A 17,956-nucleotide genomic window follows, 5' to 3' on the forward strand; every position below is an offset into this window, starting at 1 on the left:
TAAATGAGTTAGAAGAGTGCCTTGTACCTGGCACTCAATAGTGTAACCTATTACAAATTCATTCATTTAAAATCTTCCTGAGTCTTTTTCTTCCAGGATAACTTTGTACTAAAGCATAACATTCAGACAGAAGTGCATGTAAGATACCTCTTGGTAAATCTTCACGAACTGAGGATACCCATGAGACCCCTGCCTGGATTAAGAACGTTCCAGCACCTTAAGACCTCCCCTCTAGCCATTGCTGCCTCACCTGCCAGCTAACAATAACCATTATCCTGAAAATATTAGTTTTGCTTTTTAAAAATATACTTTTATATTTATAATTGATATGCTTTATATATATAAGTATAAATTTACATTTATAATTATGATATAATTATAAAATACAACATAAAATTTACCATCTTAACCATTTATGTGTATAGTTTTGTAGTATTAGCTATGTTCACAGTGTTGTGCTACCATCATCGGCACTCATTTCTAGAGCTCTTTATCCTTTTTTTTTTTTTTTTTTTTTTTTTGTGGTATGCGGGCCTCACTGTTGTGGCCTCTCCCTTGCGGAGCACAGGCTCCGGACGCGCAGGCTCAGCGGCCATGGCTCACGGGCCCAGCCGCTCCGCGGCATGTGGGCTCTTCCCGGACCGGGGCACGAACCCGTGTCCCCTGCATCGGCAGGCGGATTCTCAACCACTGCGCCACCAGGGAAGCCCGAGCTCTTTATCCTTAAACTGCAACTCTGTACCCATTAAACAATCTCTCTATTCCCACCCCTAGGTCTTGCCAACCACCTTATATTTTCAGTCTCTGAATCTGACTATTCTAGGTACCTCATATAAGTGGGATCGCACAGTATTGGTGCTAGTTTTGGCTGTTTTTCTCTAAAAATGGAATCATCCAAGTGTGTATTCTTCTGTGTCTGGCTTTCCCCACCTCAACATCATGTCTGTGGGATTTATCACTCCTGTTGCAGACAGTTATACTTTATTTATTCTCACCATTACATAGTATTCCTCTGTGTGACCATACCATGATTTATTCTACTGGTGATAGGCATTTGGGTAGTTTCCAGTTTGAGGTTTTTTATACATAGTACTGCTATATCTTAGGAGCAACATTGCTAGGCCATAGGTGCATGTGTTCAGCTTTAGCAGATAGCCCCGTGAATTTTTTTTTTTTTTTTTTTTTACTACAAGTCACTATAGAGAAGTGGTCTCTTGTATCATGTGACTTAGATAATCTTCCAAGAAGAGCAATTACATGTTTGAATATATATGATGCCACAGGCTCTGCTCAGAACAGTTCTTCTCTTCCCAGGGTTTATCTGCCCACCCCACTTCCCTCAACTTCCCCTACCTCAAATCCATGCTCCAGCTCTACTGAGTTTTCTGCACTTACCCAAATGCAGGTCTTACTCTCCCTTCTTTTCTAGGCCATTGTGGGTGCTGCTTTGTTCAGCTGGAAAATCTCACTACCCCACCCCAATAGTGTTTCAGATCAGTGGGGGAAAGTGTGAATAGACAATAAAAAAGGTCAGGACAGTTGGCTATTTATTTATGTATTGTTTCAGTTGGCTATTTAAAAAAAAAAGATTTTCATCAGGTAAGAATGCATTTAACTGCAAGTAACCAAAAAAACTAACAGTGGCCTAAACAACTAGGGCTACTTTTTCTCATGTAAGTCAGGAGAGATAGTTGCTAACAGTGGCCCACCTGCTCAGTGATACCGTTGGGCAGAGGTTGGCCAAACTATGGCCCATGAGCCAATCACTACCGTTCTTGTACAGTTCACAGACTAAGGATGGTATTTTTTTTTTTTTTTTTTTTTTTTGCGGTATGCGGGCCTCTCACCGCCGTGGCCTCTCCCGTCGCGGAGCACAGGCTCCGGACGCGCAGGCTCAGTGGCCATGGCTCACAGGCCCAGCCGCTCCGCGCGGCACGTGGGATCTTCCCAGACTGGGGCACAAACTCGCGTCCCCTGAGTTGGCAGGCGGACTCTCAATCACTGCGCCACCAGGGAAGCCCAAGGATGGTATTTTTAAACGATAAAAAAGAAAGCAAAAAAATGTTTTGTGGCAAGTGAAAAGTCTATGAAATTCAAGTTCTGGTGCCTATGAATAAAGTCGTTGGAATACAGCTATGCTCATTTGTTGACATTTCCTCTGTGGCTGCTTCCACAGTGCAACAGCAGGGTTGAGTAGTTGCGGCCGACTGTATGGCCCACAAAGCCTAAGATAGTAACTATCTGGCCCCTTACAGAAAAAGCTTGCTGATCTCGGCCCTACAGAACCCAAGGTCATTTCAGTTTTCTCCTTTGCCATCTTTGCTACATGACCCCCAGTAATTTGCTAGGCCCCAAGCTCCAAAGCTGAGCTTTCCTGGAAACTTTGCAGACTTCTGCTTCCACCTCATAGACCAGAATATCACAGGGCCCTAGATGCAGGAGGGTGTGGGAGATATCCACGTCTCCTCACTCAGAAACCAACTTCAGAAGGAAGAAACATGTAGGTAAAACTATCAATACAAAACACAAAAACTAGGAAGTGCGGAATGTGTATGATCTTTTTACATGGAAAACTAAGCAAACATGAAGCCAAGAGTCAATAAAGGCAGTGATTGACTTGTCTATATAAAACCTCCATGTAGAAAAGATAAACTTTATATATTTGCCACATGCTAAGAGTTTCTACAAGAAAATAGAAAAATGATAGAGAAATTCAAAGAATTCATGTGTCCTACAGATATTCAAATCCTCATTTTTAAAGATGGATGCAACTTAAAACAATGAAATAATCAGATTAACAAAAATTAACTTGCCCAGTGTCGGGGGGGGCAGGGAGAGAATGGACACTCACAGTGGATGAGAATATAAGTTGATACAGTCCTTTTTAGGAGGAAGCTCACTATTGCAGCAAGACCAAGTCACATCTCTGACTATCTGTTCTATGTCTAGCACTTTCCCCTAGAGAAATTCTCCTTGAGCATGAAGAAATGTACTCAAAAATTATCATAGCACTCTAACAGCATGTAACTTTAAATATTCTCTGAGTACCCACCAAGAATGCAATCCGTTAACTGGAACTATGTTTATATGCAAAGCAAGCAATCTGGCAGGGCACATGTCAGGCCAATGGTAATGACTTCAGGATAGGATCAGTGGTGGAAGGTGGGCCTTTCATTTGTATACTTTGCTCTTCTTTCCATTTAAAGCACAAACTACTTCCATAAATGTGTTGAACGTCAGTTGCAGGAGTACTAAAAATCTAGCAAACAAGTTAGTGCGTCCATTTTACAAAATACCATAAAACTGAGACAGAGCTTGGAACAGACAGGAGCCAGGGACCGTTATGTCTTCTAACTCAGTCCCCATCCAGACCACTATTCTTCCATATTGTCAACTTCATAAATTATGCTGCAAGGACAGGCTAACATGGAGAACTATGAACACTGCTGAGAACATTGAATGCAGCGATCTTAAGGTTATTTCCAAATGTAACTGATGTATTCCTCCCCTTTCCTAGGATCTTAGGACCCATCATACAATATTAAGGTATTGAGTAAATGTGGAGTGTCATCTTGAACTTTTCAGTTTCTCTTCTGCACCAACATCTAACAAGTAATTTTTGCATGAATAGCCACATTGGAGTACTTCCTTATATTTTTGTAGCTAGGTTTTAGAACTTAAAACCCAAAGTCATGAATAAACGCTATAAAGGACAAACATTTCAAAGAGCATTTGAGCTACTTCTCTTTTCTGTGATCCTAGACAATAAGACTTGTGACCCAATACATTTACTCAGTCTGATTCAGACTCTCAAGGATATCAAAAGATAGCATGAGACCCACAAAACTAGTACAGATTGTAAAGAATATTAAAGATAGTAAAAGAGCTAATATAACTGAGTTAAACCATCTTTAGGCAGAAAGTCTCTTAAGTGATAATGAGAGACTTAATCTGTCTGTGAGTTTCAATTTCTCTGCCACCCAGGGTCAGTCTCCAGCGATGTCATCCATACCCAGCGGTTCCCAGGCTCTCAGCTGACACTCACTAGTAGCTAAGGCCTGGTGTCCTGCACCATGACTAGCCCATGCAGAGTGCTCCCTTGGACAGAGTCCTCACCTACTCCAAAGAGGCCAGGAATGTTAGGTGGGGAGGAGTTGACAGTCTGAGACTTAAGCCAGCTTTGGGCCAACTGCAGGCCTATGGTACAGAGACGGACAAGAGGAGGGAAATAGCTTGAAAAGGTCCAAAGCAGAGCCCTGATTAACACCAGTAACAGTTCTACTCCTACCCCAAGGGCAGGCACACACCCATTCCAACTCCTCCTTCTCCTCCTAAGTGACCCCCAAGGTGACACAGAGCCTGGCCAACTCACCCATCTAGGACAGAGCAGTATCCAGACATCCTGACACACAGTGGGCCCAGCTCCCCCAGTGATGGGGTGGTGAGAACAGCACTAGAGGGGCCTCTGCCCACAAAGACAAGCATCCGAGGAGGAGTTACTTGCATAGCTCCATCCTTCCTACTGTGCTTTGACAAATAGAAACCAAAGAGCTTCAAAGAGCTCTCATCGCTATGAGGACTAACCCCAGGCCCTCACTAGAGTCCCGAGATTGCAGTGGCTGTGAGGCTGGTGGGAGGCTCCAGGGTACCTCAAAAGCAGTCTCACTTTTCTATCAGGGATGTGTTCATGTAATACACACTCATTGCGTTCATCATCCCGGACCATCAAGGAGAAAAGCCAGACCTTGATGGGACCACAGACTTGGAAGAACCACACATGTCTCCTGACATTAAGGGGAGTTGGAAGCTGGGTGCAGTAATGCTCTCTGCAGGCGTCTCTGAAGTTTCACCTTGTGATCCTGCAGATGACAGAACTTTTCTGCTGGAGACTTAGCCTGGCCATGCCCTATCTACCTGTGACACTGGCCTGGGAACCCCAGGACCAGCTGCTCCACATCAGGGATAAAGGGCTCCTGCAGGTAAGGCAGGAGACATAGAAGGGGCTGTGCGAGGAACCAGGACATAACCAGCATCCCTGTATCCTGCCTGCCATTGGTGTAGACACACTCATTCAGGCTGGTGTCAGTAACATCAGTGATGGAAACTTTTCCTCTGCCATGAGGGTGGGTACCAGCTCCACCCGATACCTTAGTGAACAGTAGATCTCCAATAATGATCCTCTGTCTGACAGATAGGATGGAAAGATAATGGGGAAAGAACCCAGGAGGAATCTTTTGGTGCCCCTCCAATGATCCTCGAACTCTAGAAGTAGCTCATTGTGTGGGGGGCAATAGGTACTCAGGCCCACAGCTGTATCAAGGAAATCCCCAAGAAGGAAGCTGTTTCAAAATGGAGAAGCCAGCAACTGTATAGGATCTGGGAGCCTGGAAGGAAGAACAGAGGATGCTCAAGGAGGCTACTCTCACAGAACGTCCCACAGAGGAAGCTCCTTCCTCCCCATGCACCCAGCCTCACAGGATAGGGCAAAGACTAAGCAGCCCCAGCACATGCACACCCACCCACCAAGCCAGCTCTCGACTCCACAGCAGCCAGACATGGACAGAGATTCCTCTAATCCCGTCACCTACCACTTGTATTAAGGCCAAGAAAGACAGCTCCGGGGCTGACAATAATCCCTGTCACCATGACCTAGGATAAGCCACTTGCCCCGTCATGTCTCCTAAACACACTGTACTTGCCCAGGTTACCAGATGTACACTTCATGCTTTAGAACATCCTTGCACACAGAATATTAAGGACATCAGCCACAAAACTTAAGAACACCTTACCATCAGAGCTGCAGAGCCAAGACCAGGAAACAGACTCCTTCCCTGCTAGACCAGCTCAGGAGTATTTCCTGTCCCTAACTCCTCACTCTACCCCCAAGAGGCCCAAACATTTGTGGTCTCTTACACCCCACTCCCACACTGGCCCCGCAAAATGCTACCAGGCAGCTTCTGGAACATTCGTTCCCTGGCAGGGACCAGAGCTCCAGTTACTTACTTTTGAACGTGAGGGGGAAGTCATGTTGCCTGACAGAAAAGGTCTCATTCATCTGGGAAGGCAGAATCCGGCCGGGACAGTCCTATGGCTCTAGCTAAATAAACCACATGAACCAAAAACCCAGAGCCGAAAGCACAGGGACAAACCAAAGCAGTCCCTCCTACCGATACCATCCCCAATTGTGCCTGCTCTCAGATGCTGGACTGCCCTCTCCATGGCCTTTAAATATCCTTCTGCACAGGTGTAGGCCCTTGTCTAACCCCTGCAATCCTGAATCCAAGAAGAACTGAATTCAGGTGAGAGAACCTCCCTCTCCCAGCACAACTTCAACACCTACCCCTGCTTATAGAGTGCAGATGCAAGAAGAGATAATACAGAGTATTTCTTAACCTAAACCCGGAAACACAGTACACAGTTTGTAGGTAGATGCGCTTATGAGGAAGGTGTCAGCCTATGTCAGCCCAAATGCTGGCAATAAGACAGGTGGGCAGTTTACAAGTTACATAACTTTACCCCACCTTTGAATCCTCCAGAGTGGTGCTCTTTAGACTTTAGCAAACAAGCAGCAGAATCACCAAGAGGGTTTGTTAAAACATATATTGCTGGGCCCCATTCCCAGGGTTCCTGATTCAGAGGTCTTGGGTGAGATCCGAGAATTTCTCTAACAAGCTCCCAGGTGATGCTGGTCATGAGGCAACACTTTCAGAACAACTGACCAATCATCTACACCAGGACTAGTAGATAGAAGTTGCTCACTAAGTGTATGTTGATTCATTGATAACAAGCCATGCCTGGTGTGTTTTGCAGCTCTAGAATTCTTTAAAAGAAAAAAACCTTTGGACTTCCCTGGTGGTCTGATGGGTAGGACTCCATGTTCCCAGTGCGGGGCGGTGGGTGGGTGGAGGGAGCAGGGTTCGATCCCCAATCTGGGATGTGGATCCCGCACACGAGCCGCAACTAAGAGCTCGCATCGCAAAACTGAGTCTTCACGCGGCAACTAAGATCCCACGTGCCGCAACTAAGACCCGGCACAGCCAAAATAAATAAATAAAAATAAATCTTAAAAAAAAAAAAACCTTCAGGTTAAAAAGAGAAAATTCACTAAATCTGGAAATTATTGGAGGAAGTATCCGTGTAAGCAAAGTAACTGGTATTTGGAATTCATGTTTCCAACATTCTTTTATCTTGTTTGAGGAGATGCAACAGCTGGATCTCGAAAAATTTTAAATAATGAAGACTTAAGAAGCCAATATAGTCGTCCTCATGCTTCTTAACACTTACAGGTTATTATGAATATCATAGGAATAGTCTGTCAAGTAAACATGCAAGGGAGGCATACTTCATTCACAAATTAACCCGCACTTCACCATATTTGCTTTTCTTAGAAGACCAAATTACATTGACACACACACTCAAAAGAAGAGAAACTCGAAGTTTATTTATTCTCACTAAAAAATTTGGAGTGTGTGTCCCAAATTATACAAATGTATCAAAAGGAGCCATAATCAGGGCATTCCATCTTTAGAAATGCTTCACCAACATTAGCTAATAGTCTCACACAGCAAGCTGGTAGGCATGATTAGCCTTGTTTTGCTGATGGAGAAACTGAGCAAGGAGGTAATGACTTGCCCCAGGCAGGCATGAGTCAGCACCAAATGCAGAGTAGACTCTATGTTAAGACAATTGCTTTGGAGTTTCGTCTCTTAAAAATCAAGAAATACAAAACAGAAACAAAGGAGAAAATAACTCAACTTAGAAAAATGCGCTTTGGTGTGAGGAATAGGCTTTTTTTTTTTAAAAGCTAAGAACAGAATTTCACAAGCTAATAATTTGTATGCCCCCCAAGGTTCCTGCTAATTACCACCTCCTCCTCTGTGTTGTCTTTCTAGTCAATGAGAGGTTGATGATAACTCTCTCTTTCTACCTGATATGCTTTGCTTTTTATTGAGTAGTTTTTTATGAAACCCCAATTAAATATGTAGTGAGCTTATGAAATTTCTAGCAAACATGGCTTTCCTTTTTGTTTACATAAATTAATCTTCAAATTCTCAGCAAAGAATAAAGGAGTTGCTCCCATGTAATCCCCAGACCTTCCCTAAATGGCTTCAAAAGCTGTATCAAGTATGAATGTGTTAATTAAAATCCTTCATGACTTTGTAAATTGCTCTGAATAAAGCCTTTCAATAGTAATCTTGAACAAGAAGCTTGTTTTAGTAATTTATAGCTAAGCAGCTGTTGTTTTGGTAGCACCTTCAGTTTCTTTTACACAAGAAAATCTGAAAAGGAGTCGTGTAGACAGGAAGACCAGATTGCTTTCCATGGTAAATGTTTTTGTATGCTTATCTCATAGAACTCTTAAAGTTTCAGAGAAGTAAACACCAGAAAAGATCGTTAGTTAACCATCACACCGGAGAAAATGTTGGCCAATAAATGTTCGATTCATATTCCAAAGGATTTTCTATTTCATGTGTCATTGCCATGTGAGAGCTGAGTGTGTGTGATTGCACATGGGCTAGCAAAATACAAGTCAACTTCTCTGAGGCCCTGCAAAGCCTAGCAAATGCCTCTTCAAGGGTATATGGTAGGATTGACTGTTCAAGTTATTTCTTCTGGTATACCTGTCTGTACCACTCAGTTCTGTCCACTTGGACTTGGCAAGAATCAGGAGCTGATGAAAAGTACATAGTTACTAATATGCTTAGGATCTTCTTGGCACTTGAGGTAATTTATGTAAAGCATATATTATAAATTGTAAATTACAATTCTCTTCCGTATACAAGAATGTCATATACTTCAGTAATGCAATTATTTCTAAGCTTTTGATTGAGTACCAGCAAAAAGAAATTAACATTTACCCCCAAATCTATATGTGCGTTTAGTCATTCATTAATAAACTATACATGTATATTCTCTAATAATATATATTATAAGACACAAAAAATAGAAGTTGAAAATGGGTAAGAAAATAAATAGGAATAGTTGTTCTAGTATTTTCTTCCTCTTTCAATGGATAATCTTTGGAGACTACTGCTCTAATGGAATGTTAAATCTATCTTGAAAATAAGGGGTGATAACTATAATTAGCATTTAACATAGTGCAAGTAAATACTGCTAAAGATCATTAATTCTCATGCTTTATGTATATTAACTTGTTTTATCTTGGTATCAGCCTTATGCAAGAGGTATAATTATTATCTTCACTTCCCAAATGATGAAACTGAGCACAGACTTGTCAACTAACTTGCCTGTGGCCAAATAATTACAAAATAAGAGGTTGCGATTTAAACCCAGGCAGTCTAGAGCTAGAGTCTAGCTGAAACTGAAGACCTGGCAAGTTATTACCATTCTAACCAGTGAGTGATAGAGGCCTCAGTGCATTAGTTTCCATAATACCTGCATAATGGCATGTATCCTACCATATTAAAATTGTTCTTTTGAGTATTTCTCTCTCCCACTAGAATAGAAACTTCTTGAGTCTGAAGCATTTTTATATTTGTATCACAGCACTGAGCACAGTGCCTGATAATCTAGAAGGCACTTGGTATAGACACTTGTTGAATGGATGGCTGGATGAAAGAAGAAAAGATTTTAAAAATGGATGGATCAAGGGGTAGATTTACCCAAAGCTACTAGATATCCACTAAAATTTGAATGTCCTTGAAATAGGGACAGGAAGCTATCCTGCCAACAAAGATATTCTCAGACTTTCTTCTTAATGGGATATTGCTCCATTGCTAAACCAACACATAGGAAAAAAATATCTGCTGATGTTATCCAAACCCCTCCATATAGGAGTATTGTCCCACCCATGAGCTTTCCAATTCTTGACCCTAGAGAAACTGAAAAGATGAAAGAAGAAAAGATGGGAATGTTGTTTATGGAAATAATATGTCTTTCAGGAGCCTTTTTCACAGTTTCTCTCATGAAAAGAACAAAACAACAAGGAAATCTGCCCTCATGCTCTGGAGTCAACAGGAAACTATTTCATTACAAACTTAGCCTGGATACCACTGGTGGGGGGGCATGTTGGGGGATGCATGGGTGCGTGAATGAATGATGGGCTTGCTTTCTAAGAAATGGAATCCACAGGGGCTTCCCTGGTGGCGCAGTGGTTGTGAGTCCGCCTGCTGATGCAGGGGACACGGGTTCGTGCCCCGGTCCGGGAAGAGCCCACATGCCGCGGAGCGGCTGGGCCCGTGAGCCATGGCCGCTGAGCCTGGGCGTCCGGAGCCTGTGCTCCACAATGGGAGAGGCCACAACAGTGAGAGGCCCGCGTACCGCAAAGGAAAAAAAAAAAAAAAAAGAAATGGAATCCACATATCTAGGTCTCAATCCAGTCTCAGTCCAGCATATGTGGTTACACTTCCTTTCGCAATATGCTTTGTCATAACACGAGCTACCCAAGCTGCAAAATGACATTTGTCCTCAAACCATGGGAGTTAGTGTATTTCCTTGCCTTCATTTTGAGTGGCACAAATCAGCACCAGAATGTGTCAGCCAAACCTTGAAAAGTTCCTTCTTATATTTGAAGCTGGAAAAACTTCAAGGCACTTTGACCCAAATGTACTTTCTAGTAAAACGTGTGTTTCTTTCACACCAGTTACTCTGTACATAGCTTAAAGCACAAAGGCCTCTGAATCAAAACAATGACTATGGAACTGCTTCAACAAATCAAACAATGTACATAATGTAATGTGATGGGTTCCATCTAAGTACTATATAATTTTGTCTGTTTTCCATTGCTTTATATTCTTTCAAAGGAAATGCAGTTTTATGGCAGTTGAATTCTGGACTTTCTTTGTTACAATTATATATATTGTATATATTAATTATTGAATATATAACATATTTTCTATATAATATATATTTTATTTTGGCTCATTAGTGTTGCTCTTTGGACCTTTCTTTTGTTTGAAGCAATCAGATACAACTATCACTGTTCTAAAACACTGCCAGTCAAACTCATCATTTCACTCTGAGAGCTGTGCCTGCCTGTTTTTATTCTTCCCTCCTCAGGACAATGTCCAGCACACTGTTGATACATTTTTACTGAACTGAGTAACTGTTGAACTACTTAGCAAAGGTAGCATTTTTCAAAGTTGTTCATTTTAATGAGTAGGGAGGGAGTAGAGTCCTGCTAAAGTGTGGTTAAGAGGACCAGCAAAGTAGCATCAGTGTCACCTAAGAGCTTCTTAGAAATGCAGAATCTCAAAAACTCTCTTGCATGTGCATTTGAACCAACTGGGGATTGTCATAAAAAGCAGGTTCTGGCCTCAAAAGTCGGAGTGGGGCCCAAGATCCCGCTTGATCCCAAGTTCAGTGAGTTCCCAGGTGATGCCTATACAGCTAGCCCTCAGACCACACTAAATGGGAGGTGTAGGTAAGAAGCCCAGGAAGACACTGCACCCACCAGGTCTTCTGACCAAATCAAAAAGATTTAATGGGACAAGTAAGTAGTTGATAAATAAGGATTCACTTAGTATTGATATATAGTCTGTGACTAGACCTTTTATGACTGAGTTGCTGTTTGACTTTAGTTAGACCATAAGATTTCTCTGCTTATTATCTCTATGTATTTAATGAAAGTAGGGCTTCAATTTGTTTTCTGATAATGTTTACATTTGTCCTTTGGATTCACCTTATGCATGCTATTCATTGATACTACCAAGACCAGCTAATTTTTATTTATAGAAGAAATAATATAAAGATATAATTTTCAAGTAAAAAAGAGGACTGGTCCGTTAAAAATCTTTTCAATCTTGTTATGATTTAATCTTAATTAAAAGTTGTGGCAACAAAAACCAAGAAATCACAGGGTTCTCCAGGTCTAGTTTGTTAGTACAAACCTCAGAAAATCACCTAATTGATTTCCCCACTAGATTCCTCATCTATAAAATAGGTTTAAAGTTAAGTTTTCTCAAAGCATTAATGCTGAAAGATGCTAAGAAAATATATTGATTCCTCTACATAAGTGAGTCTCAGAGAGTGGTCCCAGGTGATGCCTACACAGCTAGTATGACTCCAAGGTCAGCGGCCCCAGCATCACCTGAGAACTTATTTGAGAAACAAATTCTCAGAACCCACCCAAGACCTACTGAATCAAAAACTCTGGGGATGGGGCCTGGGAATCTATGATTTTAACAAGCCCTTGGGTGAATCTGATATATGCTAAAAATTTTAAAACCCCTGCTCTCTCTATAAAGTGTAACAATGATCATTCTTAGTCAGATTTTCCCAATTTTTGAAGGACTTTTATATTTAGTTACATAAGTTCATAGGGTTGCACGGTACAAAGATTTTTTTTTCTTTTTTTAATTAATTAATTTATTTTTGGCTGCATTGGGTCTTCATTGCTGCACACGGGCTTTCTCTAGAGTTGCAGTGAGCGGGGGCTACTCTTCGTTCCGGTGCGCAGGCTTCTCATTATGGTGGCTTCTCTTGTTGCGGAGCATGGGCTCTAGGCATGTGGGCTTCAGTAGTCGTGGCTCGCGGGCTCTAGAGCACGGGCTCTAGAGTGCAAACTCAGTAGTTGTGGCGCACAGGTTTAGCCGCTCCACGGCATGTGGGATCTTCCCGGACCGGGGCACGAACCCATGTCCCCTGCATTGGCAGGCGAATTCTTAATCACTGCACCACCAGGGAAGTTCCCAGAGATTTTGTTTTAACAGTATAAAAGCAATGTAAACTGGTTCCAAGAACATGGAAGACTGGGGTACTGGAGAATCTCTTATATCACAGCATATAGAAATGTATAATACAAAACTAAGCTCCAAAGAAATAATAGGAAATCTCAAGATGCAAAAAGTGATGTGGGAACCCATAGGCAGAACAGTAAGCAAGGACAACAGAGTGTCCCAGGGGTTGGGGTTTATTACCCACAAGGGAACAGAGATGTGGCCTGGGCCCAATGAAGTCAGGGACCTAAAATTAAGACTCCTTCAGAAAGCTGAGACCCCCCGCCCCTCTCATAGTGAAAGGAGGATTAGAAAAGCTGTGCTCTCTGCCCAAGGAAGCTGGTCTTTTTCTCAGGCTCTGAGGAGAAAAAAGAAAGATTATGTGGGAGATTTCAATCCCCAATGGGCCGTGTGTGAATGTGGAGACTGATTTAACACTGCAGGATGTGGAAATTCCGAAGTGAAATACCTTAAACTCCTGGGACCAGCGGAAGCAAAAATGAAACCTTGCAGGAATGTTTCCACAGCCCAGGATAGCAGGCAAAAATGAAACCTCCTTGAAGGAATGTTTCCACAGCCCAGGATAGCAGACTGTCACGAAAGACAGAGAGAGAAAACGTAAATGTAAAAAGACAAGACATTTTCAAACAAGGAAATTCTACCATCCAAAAGACCTTGGCCAAAGGAGCCACTAAAGATTGTACTTCAGTGCAAAGAAAAATGAACCCAGAAAGAATTTCTTACAATTCCACAATAAAAAGACAGCCCAGTTTAAAAATGAGTAAAGAATTGGAATAGCCATTTCTTCAAAGAAGATAAATGAGTGACCAATAAGCATAAGAAAAGATGCTCAACATCATTAGCCATTAGAGAAATGTAAACCAAAATCACAATGAAATACCAATTCATGCTCACTAGGACAGCCACAGTTTTAAAAACCGATAGCAGTAAATGTTGGCAAAGGTGTGGAAAATTAGACCCCTTGTACATTTTAAGTGTGAATGTAAAATAATGCAACCATTTTGGAAAATAGTTTGGCACTTCCTCAAAATGCTAAATGTATAGTTGTCATGTGACCGCACAACTCCATTCCCAAGTATCTACCTATGAGAACTGAAACATGTTCACATAAAAACTTGTACATGAATATTCATAACAACACTATTCATAATAGCTAAAGGTGGAACAACTCAAAGTTTCATCAACTGGTGAATGGATAAATAAAGTGTGATGCATCTATACAATGAAATATTATTTAATAATAAAAAAGGAATGAAGTACTGCTACATGCTACAACATGGATGAACCTTGAAAACATTACAGTAAGTGAAAGAAGGCCATCCCCAAACTTGGGAAAATGTCTAAAATCTTTATGGAGGAAATTATAAACATTTATTCCAGACAAAAATGAAGACTTAAATATTTGGTGGAAATCTCCCACCATATTTTCCTGTAGTAACTTTCCTTGTAGTAACACTTTAGGCCTTTCTTCCCACTCCTTAAGTGAGTTTTTAGTAGAGAGTTTGTCTGACCTCCATGGGTCCCATTTTCTCTATTGGATGCAGCTAATCTATTAAATTGCTCCAAGCAGTGCAGATTCTCCCTCTCTGTTGTCCCTCTTCACTCTATCTGACCTTAAGTAACAAAGCTGGTTGGAGTGTCTACTTTGCAAGCCCAAACTTTCCCTAAATCCCAAGGTCTCCTAGACTGACTGGGGAAGAGAGTAGAAGAAACCATGTCTTCACAGATCTAAAGCACATTCCCTAACCACTTTTATCTATAATAAAAGCGATACTTTGATCACCATTTATCCATCTCTGCTAGAGCAATTTGGGAGAGAAAGGGGGGAATTGTTTAATGATCTCCTAAAACCCCAACACGACATCATCACATTGAAAGCTTACTATGTGCTGTACCCTATACTAAGTGTGCTTTGTGAATTAGCACTCTTAAGCTCCCACCAAACTCTGAAGTAAACACTATTGTTAGTCTTCATTTTGCGTATGAGGAGAGTGGGACACACTGAGTAAATAAAAGGATGTATCACCTCATGAATGGAAAGATCCAATAAAATAAAGAGGTCCGTTCTCTCCCAAATGATCCTATAAATTCAGTGTAAACTACAATCAAAATTGCAAAGGTATTTTCACTGAACTTGAAAGTGGATCCTAAAATACACATAGAAGAGGAGAACAAGAATAAAAAGCAAGAATATTCAAGACTTTGAAGAAGAGTGGGGAGAGGGAGGTTAATCCTTCCAGACATTAAACTTAAGATAAATTAATATGATTGGTAGATAAATAGATCAATCAATGGAGATTAACAAGTCCAGAAACAGAGCCAGTGTCCACGAGAACTTGGCGTGTGACAGAAGAAGCTTCACAAATCAGTGGAGAAAAGGGTGTGCTCATCTAATTAGCTGTCCATATAGAGCAATAAATTAGGCCTCACCTCACAAGAACATAGATTTAAATCAACACTTATTAAAGGTATATGTATGAAAAATAAAACATTTAAAACTTTTTAAAAAAATTTAATACATTAAAATTAAGTGTCTAGGCAACAAGAGACACAACATACAAAAATTAAGACAAATACATACTAAGAGAAGATACATACAATGTAAAGTTCTTAAAATCCAATAGCCCTAGTATAAATTTCTTAGAACTTTACAAATCAATTTGAAAAAGACTATCCATTTTTTTTTCAAATGGGCAAAAGATAACAGCTAGTTCACGTAAGAATGATCAATAAATATGTGAAAAGATTCTCATCAGCAATCAAGGAAACACAAAGGAAAACACTATGGAATGCTATTTCTTACACAAAGGATTGGCAGAAGATCAAACGTCTAATAATATAAACATTGAGGAGTATGTGGGGAAGCAAGCAACCTAAGTATAAATTATAAAATTTGGCAATATCTAGTAAAACTGAAAATGTACATATCCTACAAACTAGCACTTCTACTTCTAGGAACTGACCTAGAGGCTCTCTCTCACATTTTCACTGGAAATCTATACAAGGATATTCCAGGTAGCATCCTTTATCTTAGGGAAAAGCGGGAAGTAATCTAAATGTTCAACGACAGGCCAATAGATTAAAATAAAATTGAAGGATATTTACACAGTGGAACATTACAGAGTCTTAAAATATGTAAGATAGTTCTACACGCATGAAGGTGATTAAATCTCAAAAACAACATTTCAAGATAGATTCATATAAATTTTTACAAACCATGAAACAATATTATATTTTGTTTATGGATACAAACACACATAGTAAGAGCATGAAAATATGGAACAACTTCAGGATGGTGATTACTTTTGGGGTTCAGGGAAGGGAATAGGAAAAGGAAGATTTCATCCTTATCTGTCATACTGTTTTATTTCTGCAAAACAATATTTGAAGCAAGAGCAGTGAAATATCGGCACATATTAAAACTGGTTAGTGAGTATCTAACTCTTTACTACTGCCATCAATTTTTGTAATTTTATATAGTTTAATAATTTAAGATACAAAATATAAGCTTCATTTATTTCTGTGTTCCTCAAATTTTTTCTAAGTCATCAGCTACCTTTACATCTCCTTAACTACATATGAGAAACATATGCTTTAAAAACTAATAAAAAAAAGTAACAAACTTCATTTTTATCGATTGTCACTATGATATCAAATATCTATAAAATTGTGAAGAAAACAAAAAAACATATACAAATAAAACCATTTTAGTTGGTTTTGGAGTAGGGAAAATGCCAAGGTAGAGAATTTTCTGCATCTTTATGTGTTGTAGAAATGGACTTGAAGGCTATAAGGAAAGAAACAAGACCATAATATATTCCCATGAATCCATCTAGAATGCACTGCTTGAATGAAGGAAAAAGTAGCTGTTTACCAATCCAAAAATGGGCAGAAGACCTAAATAGACATTTCTCCAAAGAAGATATACAGATTGCCAACAAACACATGAAAGGATGCTCAACATCACTAATCATTAGAGAAATGCAAATCAAAACTACAATGAGGTATCACCTCACACCAGTCAGAATGGCCATCATCAAAAAATCTACAAACAATAAATGCTGGAGAGGGTGTGGAGAAAAGGGAACCATCTTGCACTGTTGGTGGGAATGTAAATTGATACAGCCACTGTGGAGAACAGTATGGAGGTTCCCTAAAAACTAAAAATAGAACTACCGTACGACCCAGCAATCTCACTACTGGGCATATATTCTGAGAAAACCATAATGCAAAAAGAGTCATGTACCAAAATGTTCATTGCAGCTCTATTTACAATAGCCAGGACATGGAAGCAACCTAACTGTCCATCAACAGATGAATGGATAAAGAAGATGTGGCACATATATACAATGGAATATTATTCAGCCATAAAAGGAAACGAAATTGAGTTATTTGTAGTGAGGTGGATGGACTTAGAGACTGTCATACAGAGTGAAGTAAGTCAGAAAAAGAAAAACAAATACCGTATGCTAACACATATATATGGAATCAAAAAAAGAATCGTTCTGAAGAACGTAGGGGTAGGACAGGAATAAAGACGAAGACGTAGAGAATGGACCTGAGGACACGGGGAGGGGGAAGGGTAAGCTGAGATGAAGTGAGAGAGTGGCATGGACATATATACACTACCAAATGTAAAATAGAGAGCTAGTGGGAAGCAGCCACATAGCACAGGGAGATCAGCTTGGTGCTTTGTGACCACCTAGAGGGGTGGGATAGGGAGGGTGGGAGGGAGGGAGACGCAAGAGGGAGGAGATATGGGGATATATGTATATGTATAGCTGATCCACTTTGTTACAAAGCAGAAGCTAACACACCATTGTAAAGCAATTATACTCCAATAAAGGTGTTAAAAAAAAAGTGGCTGTTTAGTGCTTGGGGGCGTTTTTAGAGGACTTAAGGGACTTATTAGATGCTTAGATATTTGAAACAGGATAACCAGCTTTCAGGCACAGGTGGGCCTTAATTCCAGTTGGTTTCCTTCAGGTAGGACAAAGTTTCCATATGCCCAGCTTCTAAAATGTTATCTCAATTTCACCTGCAAAAATTGGATTATCCAATTTGACTTTGTACATATAGGGTGTGGCTTCTCACAGCCAGGGCCCTTTGGAGACCACAAACACTGGAAAGATTATGGAGTCCTCTCACCCAATTGGTAATTCAAATTTCTATTTTGACACAAGACTTTCATGCATGCTGAAATTAAAAAAAAAATCGCTCTCTACATTTTTGAGTGTGAAATTCTAGAAAACTATGTC

The 17,956-nt window shown here is 40.5% G+C and overlaps 1 long non-coding RNA gene across 3 annotated transcripts in view; it reads right to left on the reverse strand.

Annotated features, from left to right (window-relative positions):
- Positions 1 to 17,956, reverse strand: part of LOC136793998 (uncharacterized) — a 73,937-nt gene that overhangs the window by 32,823 nt on the left and 23,158 nt on the right. For 2 of the 3 annotated variants that reach the window (XR_010840142.1, XR_010840144.1), the window contains exon 3: positions 13,147 to 13,268. The exons of the other annotated variant lie outside the window; for it this stretch is intronic. This is a non-coding gene — a long non-coding RNA (uncharacterized lncRNA). The remainder of the gene's footprint in view (positions 1 to 13,146; positions 13,269 to 17,956) is intronic. 3 annotated transcript variants of the gene reach the window in all.

This window comes from Kogia breviceps, chromosome 4, assembly GCF_026419965.1.
Source record: "Kogia breviceps isolate mKogBre1 chromosome 4, mKogBre1 haplotype 1, whole genome shotgun sequence".
In the NCBI taxonomy this organism is placed as follows: Eukaryota; Metazoa; Chordata; class Mammalia; order Artiodactyla; family Physeteridae; genus Kogia; species Kogia breviceps.